This window comes from Alligator mississippiensis, chromosome 7 (assembly GCF_030867095.1).
Source record: "Alligator mississippiensis isolate rAllMis1 chromosome 7, rAllMis1, whole genome shotgun sequence".
NCBI classification, from domain to species: Eukaryota; Metazoa; Chordata; order Crocodylia; family Alligatoridae; genus Alligator; species Alligator mississippiensis.
The window spans coordinates 40,939,278-40,954,854 of NC_081830.1; the positions used below are offsets into that span (position 1 = coordinate 40,939,278).

Genomic DNA, 15,577 nt, shown 5'->3' on the forward strand with positions numbered 1-15,577 from the left:
GGGAAGCCCCCCTGTGCCTCTGGATGAGCCACCTAGGCAATGAGCATCCCACAACCTGCCCCAGGGCCCCATTCACCACTCCCCTGTGGGAGCCTCAATCTGTGCCCCTCCGCCCCTTCCCTCCTCTGCACCTCTTTCCATCCACACATTTGTTTGCTGGGCCTGCTCCAGATACGGCAGTGCCAAGCTGAGTTCCCGGCCAGCTGCAGGCTCCAGCTGCTCATCTCTGTGCCCCCCACTGCAGCTGCCTGGAGCCCATGCCTGGGCTGCCTGAGTTTGGCAGGGCTAAGCCCCATTAGTCCTGGCCTTCCACCTCCTATATTACTGTGCTATAGCTTTTCTGTTTTGCTTCTGACGGTTGTAGGCTATTGTAAAAAATAGGTACCTTGAGTGGATCTTCCTTCTCTATAGCTCCACTGTCCATCATATATATGGTGAAGCTCTGCTTAATTTTTTTCCAGTTTTCTGCTGCATTGCTGGATAGCTTTAAGTCCTCTGGAATTCTGAGATGCCCCATTTTTTTTTTTTTTGTCTTTCTTCGCACCCCACTCCTGGTGCCATGTGTTATTCTCAAAAGACCAAGGAGTTCAGTTCATAGAACAATAAAGCTTGTTTACTCAGAAAGCAGTATTCTCCATCTTGTTCTGCTCTTCCCTCCTGCAATCCCTGGCCAATATAACAATTTATTCATAACACTCTTAGGCTAGGGACAGACATTACACCTAAACTAGTTTAAGTGATCAGAAACTGGTTTAAACCTGTAACAAAATAAATGTTCAGAGCACATAAACAAGTTTAAAAATGGCTGAAACTGGTTTGAGATAAACCTGGTTGAATGTAGTATCAGACTTAACTGATTTGGGTCAAACTGGTTTATGCAATGTCAGTCCCAGACTCCTTGCTGGTTTAAGAAAAAACAGACACACCCAGCATCCCTGCATGTTCTCTAGGCTGGACTGGACTCTCTGCTCCACACCACAGCAGATCTGGCCGCTCCCCTCTGCTGGAGCTCAGCACAGACTTGCAGGCACAGAGCATCTGCTTGGATTCTCCCTGCTAAACAGGAATTATTTCCCCCTCCCTTCTGCTTTACGCAGACACCTCCGCATTAGCTAGCAGACCACATGCTGGCTACAGTCCGTGCTGTGGGAGACGACAGGCAGACAGGCTTTTTGGAGCTAATCAACAGGTAACTTAATGTCCTTCCTTGGAAGAGCTGTTTAAGAAGAGCTTCGTTGGTTAGTGGACAGAGGCTTTGTTTTCTAAATGGGTTAATAAACACTGAAATAGGGGTGATAAATATTCTCTACTGGGCTACTTGGGGGTTAGAGGGAGGGAATAATCGGAGCGTCCTGCCAGGGCCTGGCCATGTCCCCCTCAGCTTAGTCCTGTGGAAGCCAAGGGAGGACTGCTCTAGCATCCCCTGGCTTCTAGCCTGAGCCATTGCAGACATGTGCCTACATTTCTGGGATGTCTGTCTGGATTACAAACTGATTTAGCCTAGCTAGGTTAGACTAACCTCCAAAGACTGAATCAATTCAGTTTCAGGCTTTTTGAACATCTGTCCCTAGCCTTAAAGGTATCCACACATGCTCTTTCTCTCTCACTTGCCAACTCATATGTAGCCCTATGTCTCCTCTTTTTCTTCTCTGCCTCTCCCAACACATGCTAAATGTGCAGGCTGGGGAGGCCTGGCTCAGCCAGAAAGGAGATACAGGTGAGAGCATTATTGCCAGCTAGTTCCCTAGAATAGCTGGGCATAAAGAATAGGGACATTCTGGACCATAAGAATTTAAACATAGGTTTCTAATGCTGCAGCACAGTTTGTGACATTTTGTAGGTTTTTTGTTTTGTTTTTTTTACAGGTTAGGATTCTGTCTTAGGTTGGTCAATACAGCAGAGGATGTACAGGAAGCAGTTAAAGGAAAGCTTTTTCCCAGCCACCAATGGTTAGAGCAGTGATTCTCAACTGGGGTACCATGACACCCTGGGGTGCTTTGAGATCCTTTCAAGGGTGCCATAGGGTGCTGCACAATGTTCTCATTATTAGGTGTACAAACATGATTCACATGATAAACCCAGAGATTTCAAATAGGAATTATAAGTGTTAAAAACATTCTGCTCTGTTGTGGTCTTTCTGAGTTTTTTGCATGGAAGAATTGCTCTATTATTTTTCTGCAGTCAAAAAAACAAGTGAAAACTAAGAGCTGGCATTTTTCAAGGGGGCCTTGAGCCTAAAAAGGTTGAGAACCACTGGGTTAGAGGTTAGAGTCTGGCTTCATTTGGGAGGTGATCTACAGAACATCAACATTTAGAGCCTTTAGAACCTTCTTGTTTATCGACTAATATCTGGAGAAGATGGTTTAAGAAAATGTTCTGTAGCTAGGCTTGGGGGTGGGGGGTTGCAAAGCTATTGACATTTCAGATTATCATTTTATATTTCTTAGTGAATTTAATTCTCAGTTGTGAGTGATTTGTGATTAGATTTAACTGAATGTCTGAGTCTGCACAAAGAAAAACCAAAATATATTTTAAAAGAGAAAATTGTGGTTGATTAGGGAGATTATTTTTTTTACTTAGTGTGGCGGCGAGATGCCACCACAGGTTTCCGAAGGGGAGAAGGCAATCTCCACGGGCCCCAAACCCCAGAAACAGACCCCACCATAGGGAGAACTTACCTCCTGCTGGGCCACCAGAGCAGGTGGGACTGCGGCCGGCATTACGCCAGCTGTTTAATCAGCTGTTCCCCGCGTGGGGAACAGCTGGACCAATCACGGCGGCCATACCAGCCACCACAGGGAAGTTTAAAAGCCTCAACAGAACCCGAGTGGGGGAGGAGCCAGAGGTTGAGCGAGCTGGTGGGCAGCATGCCAGACGTGCTGAGGCTCCTGCATGGAAGAGAAGTGGCACAGCTGGTACAGCACTGGTGAGCAGAGTAGGGGAAACCTTTGAGCCCCCTGCCAAAGGCCAAGCACTTGGGCCCCTGTAGGAGGCAGAGCAGGAGAAGCACTTCAGCTCCCTGCAGAAGACAGACCAGGGGAAACGTTTAAGCTCCCTGTAGGAGGCAGAGCAGGGGAGGCATTTGAGCCCCCTGTAGGAGGCTGGGGGAAAGGAGGCAGATCCACATCCCTCTCCTCCCCAGCAGAATACTTCTTCTGAAGAAAAAAAAAGGAAAAATCAAAGAGATAGAGAGAGAAGGCTGGGCATTAAGGCCGGAGGGATGAGAGCCAACTGAGCCCACTCAGAAGTGGGACCCTACGCGAAGCAGCGTACGGGCAAGCCCGTGGGGCTGAAACACCATCATACGATCACCCATCCAGTTGGCGAGTGGACAGGGTATAGGGGAGGCAGAGCCCCGTGGAACATTGCGCCAAGAAAATTGTGAGTACTGCTGTTTGTCGGGCAGCCCTCCCTGGAAGATCTCCACTGAACCCCCTCTTTTGATAGCTTAACATCAGTCGTGGCAGGTGAGTTGAGGGGAGGGGCTACACACCTGGCAGACCGTACAACACAAGTCCCCAGTGATCACACTTAGTTTGGATATTTAGAATTTGTTGCATTTACAGTATTTTCCCCTTTTCCTCACAGTCTTTGAGGAGGTGCTATGTTGTTTGTTAATTTGTGATGCAGCTTCTTTCAGGGAATTTTTGACAAGCATCAAGGAATTTCTCCATCTATAAGACTGTATTTAGTCAGCCCTTGAGGCAGAGTTACTACATGGGGACTATCACCTGAAGTTTGTAAAACAGGAGATTTTTCTGCATGTTCTATGAGACCACTTCTTAAGAATTGTCTTAGACAGTATAAATAATTTATACTTAGAAAGTACTCCTACTTCATATCATTGATCTCTTCCAAAACAAACTAACCCTTCACAGGTTTGAAATAATAGAAATCATTGAAATTAAGTGCTCGAAGGGACCTCAAATGATCATTGAGTCCAACCCCCTGCTCTGAGCAGGAATACTGCTGAAATCAAATGATCCAAGCAAGGTCTCTTTCCAGTCTGCTGTTGAAGACTTCCAAGGTTGGGGACTGCATCACCTCATTGGGAAGTCATTCCAGATTCTGGTCAACCTTACTGTAAAGAAGTTCTTCCTTGCATCTAACCTACAACCATCCTCTAACAGTTTATGGCCATTGCTCCTTGTCCTCCCCTGGGGTGCCCTAGTGAATAGTTTTTCTCCCAGCTCCTGATATTCACACCTTACATACTTATAGACAGCCACCAAGTCCCCTTTCAGTCTTTTCTTCCCCAGGCTGAACAGTCCCAGATCCCTTAGTTTTTCCTCATAAGGTTTGTCCTCCAGGCCCTTAATTATTCTTGTGGCCCTTCTCTGGACCCTTTCAAGATTATCCATGTCTTTTTTGAAGTGTGGCACCCAGAACTGGACACAGTACTTCAGCTGGGGTCTCACCAGTGCCAGGTAGAGAAGTATCATCACTGCCTTAGCCCTGCTTGCAATGCATTGGCTAATGCATCCCAGTATGCTATTAGTTCTGTTGACTACAGCGTTGCACTGGCTGTTCATGTTCATCCTGTGATCAACCATAACCCAGAGGACCCTTTTCAGCCATTGTGCTGGCCAGGACATCTCCTCCTGACCTATATTCATGTCACTTGTTACTTCTCCCCAGATGAAACACTCTATTTATCCTTAATGAACTGCATCCAGTTCAGCTCCGCCCACTTTCCAGCTTGTCCAGGTCTGTGTGAATCAGCATCTTATCCCCTAGTGTTACTGTTTTTCCCTATAACATACTATAGTCCGCAAACTTGGCCAGTGTGCTTTCTACATCCTCCTCTAAATCATTGATAAAGATGTTGAACATGACAGGGCCAAGAACCAAACCCTGTGGGACACCACTGGCCACCTCCTACCAAGACAATACAGACCTGTCCACTAACACTCTCTGGATACAACCTCTTACCCAGTTCCCAATCAACCTGACCATGGACTCTTCCAGCCCACAATCCCCCAGTTTTTTGGGCTTTTTTATAAGAACGTAATGGGAGGCCGTATCGAAGGCTTTTTTAAAATCCAAATATATGACATCAACCATGTCTCCCACATCTAAGTGGTTCATTAATTGATCATAGAAGGAAATGAGGTGGGTTAGATATGACCTGCCCACAACAAAATCATGTTGGCTACCCTTCAGCATCATGCCTTCTGCCAGTCCCTCACAAATGGACGTCTTGATAATATTTTCCAAAATTTTACCCAATATCAAGGTCAAACTGACCAGCCTATAGTCTCCTGGATCCTCTCTCCTCCCCTTCTTAAAGATTGGCACCACACTGGCCCTTTTCCAGTCTTCCGGGACCTCTCCCAAGCACCATGAGCCTTCAAATACCTTCACCAATGGTCCTGCAATGACTCCAGCCAATTCCCTCAGCACTCTCAAGTATAGTCCATCCATTCCTGCCTACTTGAAGATATTTAGCCACTCTAAGTGCTCCCTCACCAGTTCGATACTGACCATTGGTTGCCAACCCCGCTCACCTCACCCCACCCACCCCCCTGCACCTCTCCAGTATCGAACCAGGCAGGCAATAATCATTTATATGCAGGAACGCTGATGCAAAGTATTCATTAAAGAGTTCAGCTTTCTCCAGACTCTCTGTTATCAGCTGTCCCATCCCATTCTGCAAGGTCCTCACATTTCCCTTGGTCTTCCTCCTGTTTCCTATATACCTAAAGAAGGACTTCTAATTGTCCTTGATTTCAGTCACCAACCCAGTCTCAGTCACCACCTTTACCTTCCTTGTCCTCTTCCTAAAAATATGGGATATACTTGTGTATTCCTCATTGGTGGCTACCCCTTGTTTCCACTGTCTGTAAGCTTCCTTTTCTTTTTTAAGTACTCCTTGATTTCTCTGGTAAACCAAGTGGGCTTCCTGGCCCCTTTACTGCCATTCCTGTATACAGAAATGCACCTTTTCAGTTCTTATACAGCTAGGGGCCAAAATATGAGTGTTAGTAGAGAGACCATATAGAGGATGTATCAAAAAATATAATAAAATGAAATGGAAAGGGACTGTATAATGAAGTTTTCTCCTCAAATGAGATTTCTACAAGTCAGGCTTGAAGCACTTGTCAAGGAAAGGTGAGATCTGCACTGTCCCTCTGTGCAATCCTTTGTTTCCACCCAAATAACAAGCTTTTTAACCTGAAGATTTGGAAGCACCAGGTGCAATTTCATTTTTAAGATTGAATTGTGAAGTATTACACTGATGGTAAAAGGTTTTTAAGAAAGCAGCCTCCCCCCTCCCCCCAAACAACAACAACAACAAAACCCTATCAGTAACTAATAAAGTAGTGGTTTTGTTCTGCCAAAATGGCACCTTTCAAATGGCACCTTCTTAATCAGTAGATTTGCAGGATCATCATGCATGTTTGGAGCCACAACTGCTACTTATGTCCAAACCATGTATACTGCTTCATAGCCTCGAAAAACTCACCCAAGGCAGAGAGAACAGTTTCCTAGTTGCTTGATGCTTCGTTGCCCATTTCCTGGCAATGGGATTCGGCAGGGTGTGTTCCTTATTGCTACTCCCAGGCCCAGCATAGAGGCAGTGCACACAAGCCCTTTCAAAACATCTTCACAAATTCTTTCAGTATTTGGTGTAAACTCACATTTCAAACTAGGTACATCTACACAAGATGTAGTGATGAGCTATGGTGATGTAGCCAGTCACTCGATGCTGCCACTACTGTGCAGTAGCAATGAGCTCATTGCTACTGTGCAGTAGGGTCAGAAATGACTCGTGTGCTGCCTGGACTGCTCAGTACTGGTGGGTACTGCACAGAGGGATATGTGAAGCTTTGGTCACTGATTCGATTTGGAGGAGATGCGGCCTGATTTGGTGGCTGAAGCCTCTGATTCAATTCAGAGAAATTTGACAATTCGACCATACACACAGCTTTATGCTTTTTCTAAATACCTCAATTTACCAGGCGCAACTCATGAATGCTGAGATGGTGGGGAGGATGGAGGGTCCCATGGGCGGGGGGGTCCCCTGTGCACTCGGCGGTGGACCTGGAAGTGGACCAGAAAAACCTCTGTTTCACTTCTGGGTTCACCACAGAGCGTGCAAGGGACCACCTCCTCATCCCCCCCCCCCCAGCTCAGCAACTGGTGCCTCCAGGGTCTGGGGGGGGGCATCCAGGGTCCCCCCATGTCTATGGCCGAATTGCTGATTCTTGGAATCAGAATCAAATCTTCAGCTTCGGACTTGGCCAAATTGAATAGGGACAGTGATCCGAATCAGCAAATCAAATCACTGTGTGCCAAATTGGGCCGAATCTGAATCCAAATCAAATACTGCCCTCTTCACACACCCCTACTGTGCAGTCATTTAGTACTTCCTAAAGCAGTACTAAGTGACTGTGCAGTACCAACTGCACAGTCAGGCACATGTGTAGATGCACCCACTGAGTTGTAACTTATTTCTGCCTCACTTCCATCCTTTCATTTCTCAGGCCTGACTTGCTGTACCAAGTTATTCACCAAGCCCTCATACAAAGATTTCTGGCAACACACAGAACTCAGCACTCTAGGGCTCCTGCTTATTTTCAGTTACTCACTGAAATCCTGAATGCTTCTTCTATTTGTAATCCCCTTGAAATTACTCCCCTTGGAACTTTCCTTTCGCCTTTACTGGTCTCTTCTCTGATCCTTGCAGGATAATAGAACTGCCACTCTTTGTACAAAGATGATCTAAGAAGTGAGGTAGGAGTTTGTAATGAATGCAGCCACAGCATCTGTAAGCCTCTGTGCAGATCTGTGCTCAAAACCGGTTCCAACATATCTGAAGAGGTGGTGGGTACCACGGACAGGAAAACAGACAGAGAAAGTAATTTGTATAAGTTATGGTCTGTGAAAAGCATGTATTTTTACAGTTCACGTTGGGCACCAGAGACCTTACAGACAGTATAAACCATTCTTGGAAAAGCTGTGAATCTGTACAAAGAGATCCCATAATTCAGTACCTACTGTGGTTCATTTATACTTATCTAATGTTACACTGGTACAAACATATCACTAAGGAAGCTTTTCGACTTGTGGCTTTTGACATATTTTACCTAACTTTTTTCTACTTAATTTAATCCCCAGGTCTATTTTTCTTCAATCCAGTCCTTTATGTTGCATTTGCACATATTTTGCATAAGTATGACTCAGTCTAGTTTATTCCATGCTTGGAGCTGTTTAATTTATATTGCAAACAGAACTTATTTTGCTATGTTTAACACCACAGCACAGAAAGGGAAGTGAACAGGAACTAGATGCTCTCTATTTGCTAGAATTTTTCGGTTACTATCCATGGGGTTGTGCCTCTACTTTGAGTGCCCTCAACCTACATACAGACCTTTCTGAGGTTATAAAGGGCAAAGCATAGTTCTTTAGCAGCTACAGGATGAAACTGCAAGCAGTTTTTTCCATGTCTTGCCTTGGCTTTATTTACATATGGTTTATCTTATGTGCATTGTGACTACTTAATATTAAATGAGATATACATATAAAGAGCCCAAGCTTTTGTGAATCCAAGTTAAGGATATGTATAAGTATATATGTGTACATGTGTATGTATGTATGCGTAGATGTGTGTGTGTGTGTGTGTGTGTGTGTGTGTGTGTACACTCCAAAACGAATCAGTGACCAAAGCTTCACACATCCCTCTGTGCAGTATATATATATAAAGAGAGAGAGAGAGAAAGTGAAGGAAAGCTGGGAAGGATAGTAAGAGACTATTAAGACTGCATCAGCAAATCTGCAATTACTTGAAAAACAATAAGTAATCATGAAACGATGGGAAACAACAGTCCATAGCTAAGGATGAATAGAAAGGAATAGGACAGGCATTCAGGCACAAAGTTGGGGTGTTAAGAAAGTTGGAATGTTTAAACTTTCTTAAATTAATTATTTTTTAAAATTTAATTAAAGACAAATTTGCTAAAGACCCAAATAGATGGAGGCTTAAGAGACTCAAAAGTTGTAAACTGTTTGTACATGAAGCCCACAAACTCGTGGAGTAGATTGTGGATAGTGAACCAAACCTGTGGGCAGCAATGGAGTGGGCTGACTTCTGGGAAAAGTCAGATCTGTTCCTACAGCATTTTATACCAACACCAAATGAGTCCCCCATAAGGTATGATCTTGACAGAGAAGCATGGGTCAAGCTGAACAGGCTAAGATCTGGAGACGGATGCTTCAAAACAATGTTTCACAACATGAACATCTTGGACAGCCCCTTTTGTGAATGCAGTGTCCAACAAACAGCCCAGCACTTAATCAAAAGCTCCAATCTTTACAACTGGCCAGACAGAGTAGATAGAATCAATCTATACGTTGAGTGATAATACCAAACAATGGCTCATAGATTTGGAAGTTGATATTTGACACCATATGAAAGAAAGAAAAGAAGTGGGGTTAAGACGCAATAGATTTTGAGTAGAAATCAATGTAAGTGGCAATAAGAAAAGGGTTTATAAATGTATTAAAATACAAAGGAAATATAGCTTCGTTATTTTGGGGGAAGGAGAGCAAGTAATAGATGACAAAGATGAGCTTTAGATACTCAATGCTTTTTTGCTTCAGTCTTCACAAGAAAGGTCAATTGTGACCAAATGCAGTGCCTTACCATGCTGCCTTACAGTCATTATAGAGTTAGAATCTTAGCACCCACTCATATACATAAACTCACTGATTGCAAGTCTCAAGGGCTAAGGACAGACATTCAAAAAGCTTGAGCCTGAATTGATTTAATCTTTGCAGGTTAATCTAACCTGGGTAGGCTGAATTGGTTTGTAACCAGACAAACATTCTCTCTGGCCTAAGGAAATTCAAGCACATGCCTGCAGTGACTGAGGCTAGAAGCCAGGGGGGACAGTGGAGCAGCCCTCCCTTCCCTTCCGCAGGGAGCTGAGCTGGGGGTGGGGGAGGGGTGGCCAGGACCTGGCAGGACCCCTGGTTAGGGAGGTGTACCTACACCATATCAGGCTTTCCCCCACTGGCTGCTCAAGGAGAGGGAGTGTTGCCAGCCCTCCAGCCCCCTGCTAGCACTCTGAGCCAAGGGTGTGTGTGGTGCATGCGACTGCTGGTGATACAGAGCTTTTCAATCTTCCTCCCTGCTTCTTTATACTGTCTGCAGCAAACTGACAAGGGAGCAAGCCAGCAGGGGACTGATAACAGTGTTTATCACTCAATCAGCAAAACAAGAGTCTCTCTCCATTAGTTTAAACTCTTCTTAAATGGCTTACCTGTTGATTAGCTCCAAAAAAGCCCTAAGCAGTCACTGTTCTGTCTGCCTGTCCTAGTGAAATTGGAGACACACACACACATCTCAGCATTAACTAGCATACCACATGCCATGGGTCTGTGGGGATTGAGTCTGCTGTGGGAGATGGGAGGGAAGGAGGATCCCTGCTTGTCCAGCAAGCAGTGAGGTGCAGGGGGGCAAAGGTAGGGCAGGGGGAAGCCAGGCAGATCCTGCTGTACCTACAGTCTCTACTGGAGCTCCAGCCAGGGAACAGAGGGGAGGGGCCAGCCCTGTTGTGGAGCAGAGAGCCCTGCCCAGCCCAGAGAGCATGCCAGAATGCTGGGGGATTCTGGTTTACCTTAAACCAGCAAGGGGTCTGGGACAGACATTGCATAAACCAGTTTGAGCCAGATCAGTTAAGTCTGATACTACATTCAACCAGGTTTATCTCAAAACCAGTTTACTTCATTTTCAAGTGGTTTATGTGCACTGAACATCTGTTCTGTTACAGGTTTAAACCAGTTTCTGATTACTTAAACCAGTTTATGTGTAATGTCTATCCCTAACCCAAGAGTAAAATCTATGGACAATCAGCATTTGGATTCAAGTTATTTACTTTATAGTAACTATAGTTCTTTAGGTCTCCACTCATTCCCTGATGATATAGAGCAGTGATTCTCAACCTGGGTTTCATGGCTTTGAGTTCCTTTTAAGGGTGCTTCAGAATATTAGCACTGGTAGGTAGGCAAACACTTACACAGGAGTTGCATGATAAACCCAAAAATTTCAAATAGAAATCCATAGTGTGAACAATATTTCTGGCCTGTTTTGATCTTTCTAAGTTTTGAGTTCTTTGCAATAGCAGAATTGCTATATTATTTTACTGTAATCAAAACAAAAGCAAACAGCTGGCATTTTCCAAGCCGTGCCTTGAGTCTAAAAAAACCAAGAACCAGTGCTATGAAGTCTGACAATAAATGTATTCTGTATGGGTAAAGCCATTGGGGGATGGATGGCTTTGGTGCCATTACATTTGCAGGGAAGGAGGCAGCAGTGCAAACACACTCAAGGCTCAACCCAGCAGATTCCAGGCTTGAGTGCATGGGCACATGCACACCACACCGTGGTGACACTTCTTAAAGGACTCCCATTACTTTACTAGAAGTAACCATTTTTCCTGTATGTGGTTTATTGAAATATTCCATTTCAAACTAATACCTTTTATTGCTTTCTCAATTCACATTCCTGAGATTAGACTGAAGATGCATTCCTTTTTTATTGATCCTTTCATGTTAAATCCTTCAGTTACCAAGGACTATTTATTGCCATCTCTAAATTCAGTACAATCCATCTGATCTTTGCATATCAAGTTGTTAGCTGTCTGCCAGCATAGAACATAAAATGCTAAAATATTTAATTTAATACTTTTATGATCCCACTGGATGAAATTCCATGGCCGGTGCTATGCTGGAGGTCAGACTAGATAATCATAATGATCCCTTCTGGAGTTAAAACCTATTAAATGTATGGTCGTTGTGGTATTAACTATGAATTTAATGGTTCTTGTGCAATTCTAGAACATATGCCTATGTGTCTTATTCTCTGTGGCAGTTCTGTTTCTTTTAGCTGACTCTTCTCTCTAACTCTTGGTATATTTAAAAAATCATAATTTAGTCTATGCATCTCAGAGACCAGCACAATGAATTGAGATATAGTAATGCTATGATATGTAATTTACTAATATCATTCTGATAGCCATATACTTTGTTCTGTGTCTTTAGATCAGTTGCTCATTGGAACCACTAATTTTCAAAACTTTCCTCTGTGATGATGGTATTTTTAAAAGCTGTTGGTTTTGACCTTAATAGGCACAGAGTTAAGTCAGTACTGGGCATTTTCATTCTGTAATATAAAAAAAAATATTATATATAATTGAAAGATGATACAGTACAGCAGCTGACTTGGTCTTTCTGACATTTTTTTAATATGCATTTTCCATGAAGTTTTGAAAACCTGAGCTTGCTCAATACTGGTGAAAGTCTCATATTCTTTCTCTTACAATCTGTTTTCAAGATGCCATCATTCTACCATACCTGATTAATGAAGTTGTTATTGTGTCTCTGCATTTCCTGTTGTCCAGATATATTTTGTCTGTGACTGGGAGTTACTTATGGTTAACTACTTACGCTTGCTTTGTACCCTGAAAGATTTGTTACACCTCTGTGATGTAACAAAGTAGTAACAACAGTGCCACTCATGAACAGTAGCTATTAAAACCGTTTTAAATCTTACTTTCTGGGCTGGCAGTGAGCTTCACATTTCTATCATATCTCTGTATAATATGTTTCTCCATATGGTGTTTCTACTGTTAGTGTCACTGGCCTTATCATCATAGATTAATACAGCAAACTAACCTTTCTGGTCCCATGTATTCAAACCAGATTTCTGCTTATTTCTGGTTCTGTGCATACCATATTGTCATTATCATCAACACAACTATCACTGGGAAACTATTGTTCTCAGTCCTTCTCTGCTACACAGTTTTAGCATATACTGCTGAATTAGGCATTCACTTCATAGTAGAAGCTCCATTTGATGCTTTCAGCATACAGTTTGTGAGGCTGATAGGGAACCAACAAGGAATAGACTGGTTAAATAGCAGATAGACTTAGTTACATAATTACTTCACTGTTTTTGTGAACAGAAGTGATTTTTTAATTAAAATTTACATTTCATAACTTATCATTTTGAGTCAATTGCTCCTTATCCTCTATGGACTTTGAGTGCAGATAATTTTAATTAAAAAAGCCAATAGATGCCTAACATGAAAAATACTAAGAAATAATATTATACTCCTCTTTAAACATAATACTTGTGGTGCTAATACATTACCCCAGCTCTTAATGAGAAAACTGGAAAGATTTTTGAGGGGAACAAAAGATGCCTGCTTGCTTTAAGGCTTGATCCCAATTCCACTGAAAATAACTCCCATTGACTTTATTGGGCTTTGGTTCAGGCCTTTAGGACTCAGTTCAGCTAAGCATATGAGCACATGCTTAACTTGAGGAATATATTCAAGTCTGTCTCCATTCAACAGCATGCTTCAGTGACTACTTATATAACTGAATTTGCGTCAAAATGCTTTGCTGAATCAGGACTTTAAGGCTAAGGACAGACATTAAAAAAGCCTGAGCCTGAATTGATTCAATCTTTGCAAGTTAATCTAACCTACAAACCTTGAACCAATTTGAAGGTGGATAGACATTCCCTTTTCATTCCAGAAATGCAAGCACATGCCTGCAGTTGCCCAGGCTAAAAGCTGGGGGGTGCTAGAGTAACCTTCCCTTCCCTTCCACAGTGCTGAGCTGAGGGGGTGGGGGGCGCATGGCCTGGCCCCAACAGGACACTGATTAGGGAGAGGTATACACGCCCACCCTGCCTGTACCGTCCCAGGCTTTTCCCTGGTCACTGCTCAAGGGGTGGGAATGTTGCCAGGCTCCAGCTCCAGGCTAGCACGCTGAGGCAAAGTGGGGATGTGCAGTGCATGCATCTGTTGATGATACTGAGCTTTTCAAGCTCCCTCTCCCTGCCTGCAAATCTGACAAAACTGCAAACCAGCAGAGGGCTGATAAAACTGCAGTGTTATCAGCCCATCAACAAAACAAACCTCCTCTCTCATTATTTCAAGCTCTTCTTAAACAGCTTTTCTCCAAGGAAAGAATGGAGGGACATTACCAGCTGACTTGATTAGCTCCAAAAAGCCCCAAGCAAACACTGTCCTGTCTGCCTGCCCCAGTAAAATTGGAGACAGACTCCTCTCAGCATTAGCTAGCATACCACATGCCTAGGGTCTGTGGGTCCCTGTGCTGTGGGAGATGGGAAGAAGGTGGGGAGGGGGGAATCCCTGCTTGAGCAGTGAGGACAGCCTGGCAGACCCTGCTGTGCCTGCAGTTTCCCCAGAAGCTCTGGCTAGGAGGAGAGGGGCAGAGCCAGCCTTTACTTTGGAGCAGAGAGCCCAGCCCAGCTGCAAACCATCTGGGATGCTGGGGGACTCTGCTTTAACTTAAACCAGTAAAGGGTCTGGGACAGACATTGCATGAACTGATTTGACCGAAATCAGTTAAGTGTGATACTACGTTCAACCAGGTTTATCTTACACCAGTTTCAGCCATTTTGAAACTGATTTATGTGCACTGAACTTCTGTTCTGTTACAAGTTTAAACCAGTTTCTGATCACTTAAACCAGTTTATGTGTATTGTCTGCCCCTAGCCTAAAAGCTAACATTTTTAATTGGCTCCCTCAGCCAGTGCTATGGTTGGATTACCTGTTGATTGGAATGGTGGGAGGCAAACTTTTTGTTTTGTGGGAAATTCTGCAGTTTCTAAATTTGTTTATCTTCCAAATTGGAATGGAAACCAAATGATCTATGAGATGAAATTACAGTAAGCTGTTCCATCCTGAACATGTTGAAACAAAATGTTTATATATCAAAATGTTTCACACTGTGTTTTTCCTAAATAAAGTTTTGTCAGAATAGATGTTTGTAATGGGAAGGTTTCTGTTTTGACAAAAATATTTTTCAACTTAAAATGTTCCATTAGAAAATTTTCACAGATTTAACTTTACTATATGGACAGAGCAGTGAGTGCTCGTTTATCTGTGATTCCCATTTATTTTATTAAAGGACAATAATAATTAGCTGCTGATTATCACATTGGACGATCTGTGCTGACAAATGACAAATGCATTTCTATATACAAATGTTTACAGGTACAATAAAGCAAATAAAATATTGTTTTCCTCTTTGCTTGTTAAAGGCCTAGTGTTTATTTAGATTTGTAGAAATGCTAGCAAGGATGGAGTTTATACACAACCCAGACATCCCTGACAGAACTTGGTGTAACAGTACCATTTGAAATAAGCTGACCACAATAAACCAGATAATATAAAAACTTGGTTTTCCCATATGTACCTACTCTGGATTGTTAGCAAGGTGATACTATTATCTACCAACATTTGAGATGAGCTTTCGAGCATCAAAATTCAGATGCAGATCCAGCTGTGTGCGCTTATAATGAACAGCCTGCAAACCTGCTCAGTGCAGACTTATAAAAATGTGGAGTGATGTGAGTTATAACCTCTCCAATTTCTGTTTATCTGTGTACTTACTTTCCTACGTGCCACTTCTTTGTGACTCTTCCTGCTAACCTATAGAAAGATTTATCTTTTATGAGAAAGAACAAAGAATGTGGATTCATTCCCTGGAGGAGATAGCTACCAAGATAGCAGAATGTTTACCCACCCCTGGGTAC

General features: G+C 43.2%; 1 long non-coding RNA gene across 2 annotated transcripts in view; it reads left to right on the plus strand.

The window, feature by feature from the left end:
* LOC102569955 (uncharacterized) overlaps positions 1-15,577 on the plus strand; it is a 257,947-nt gene that overhangs the window by 229,614 nt on the left and 12,756 nt on the right. The window lies entirely within an intron of this gene.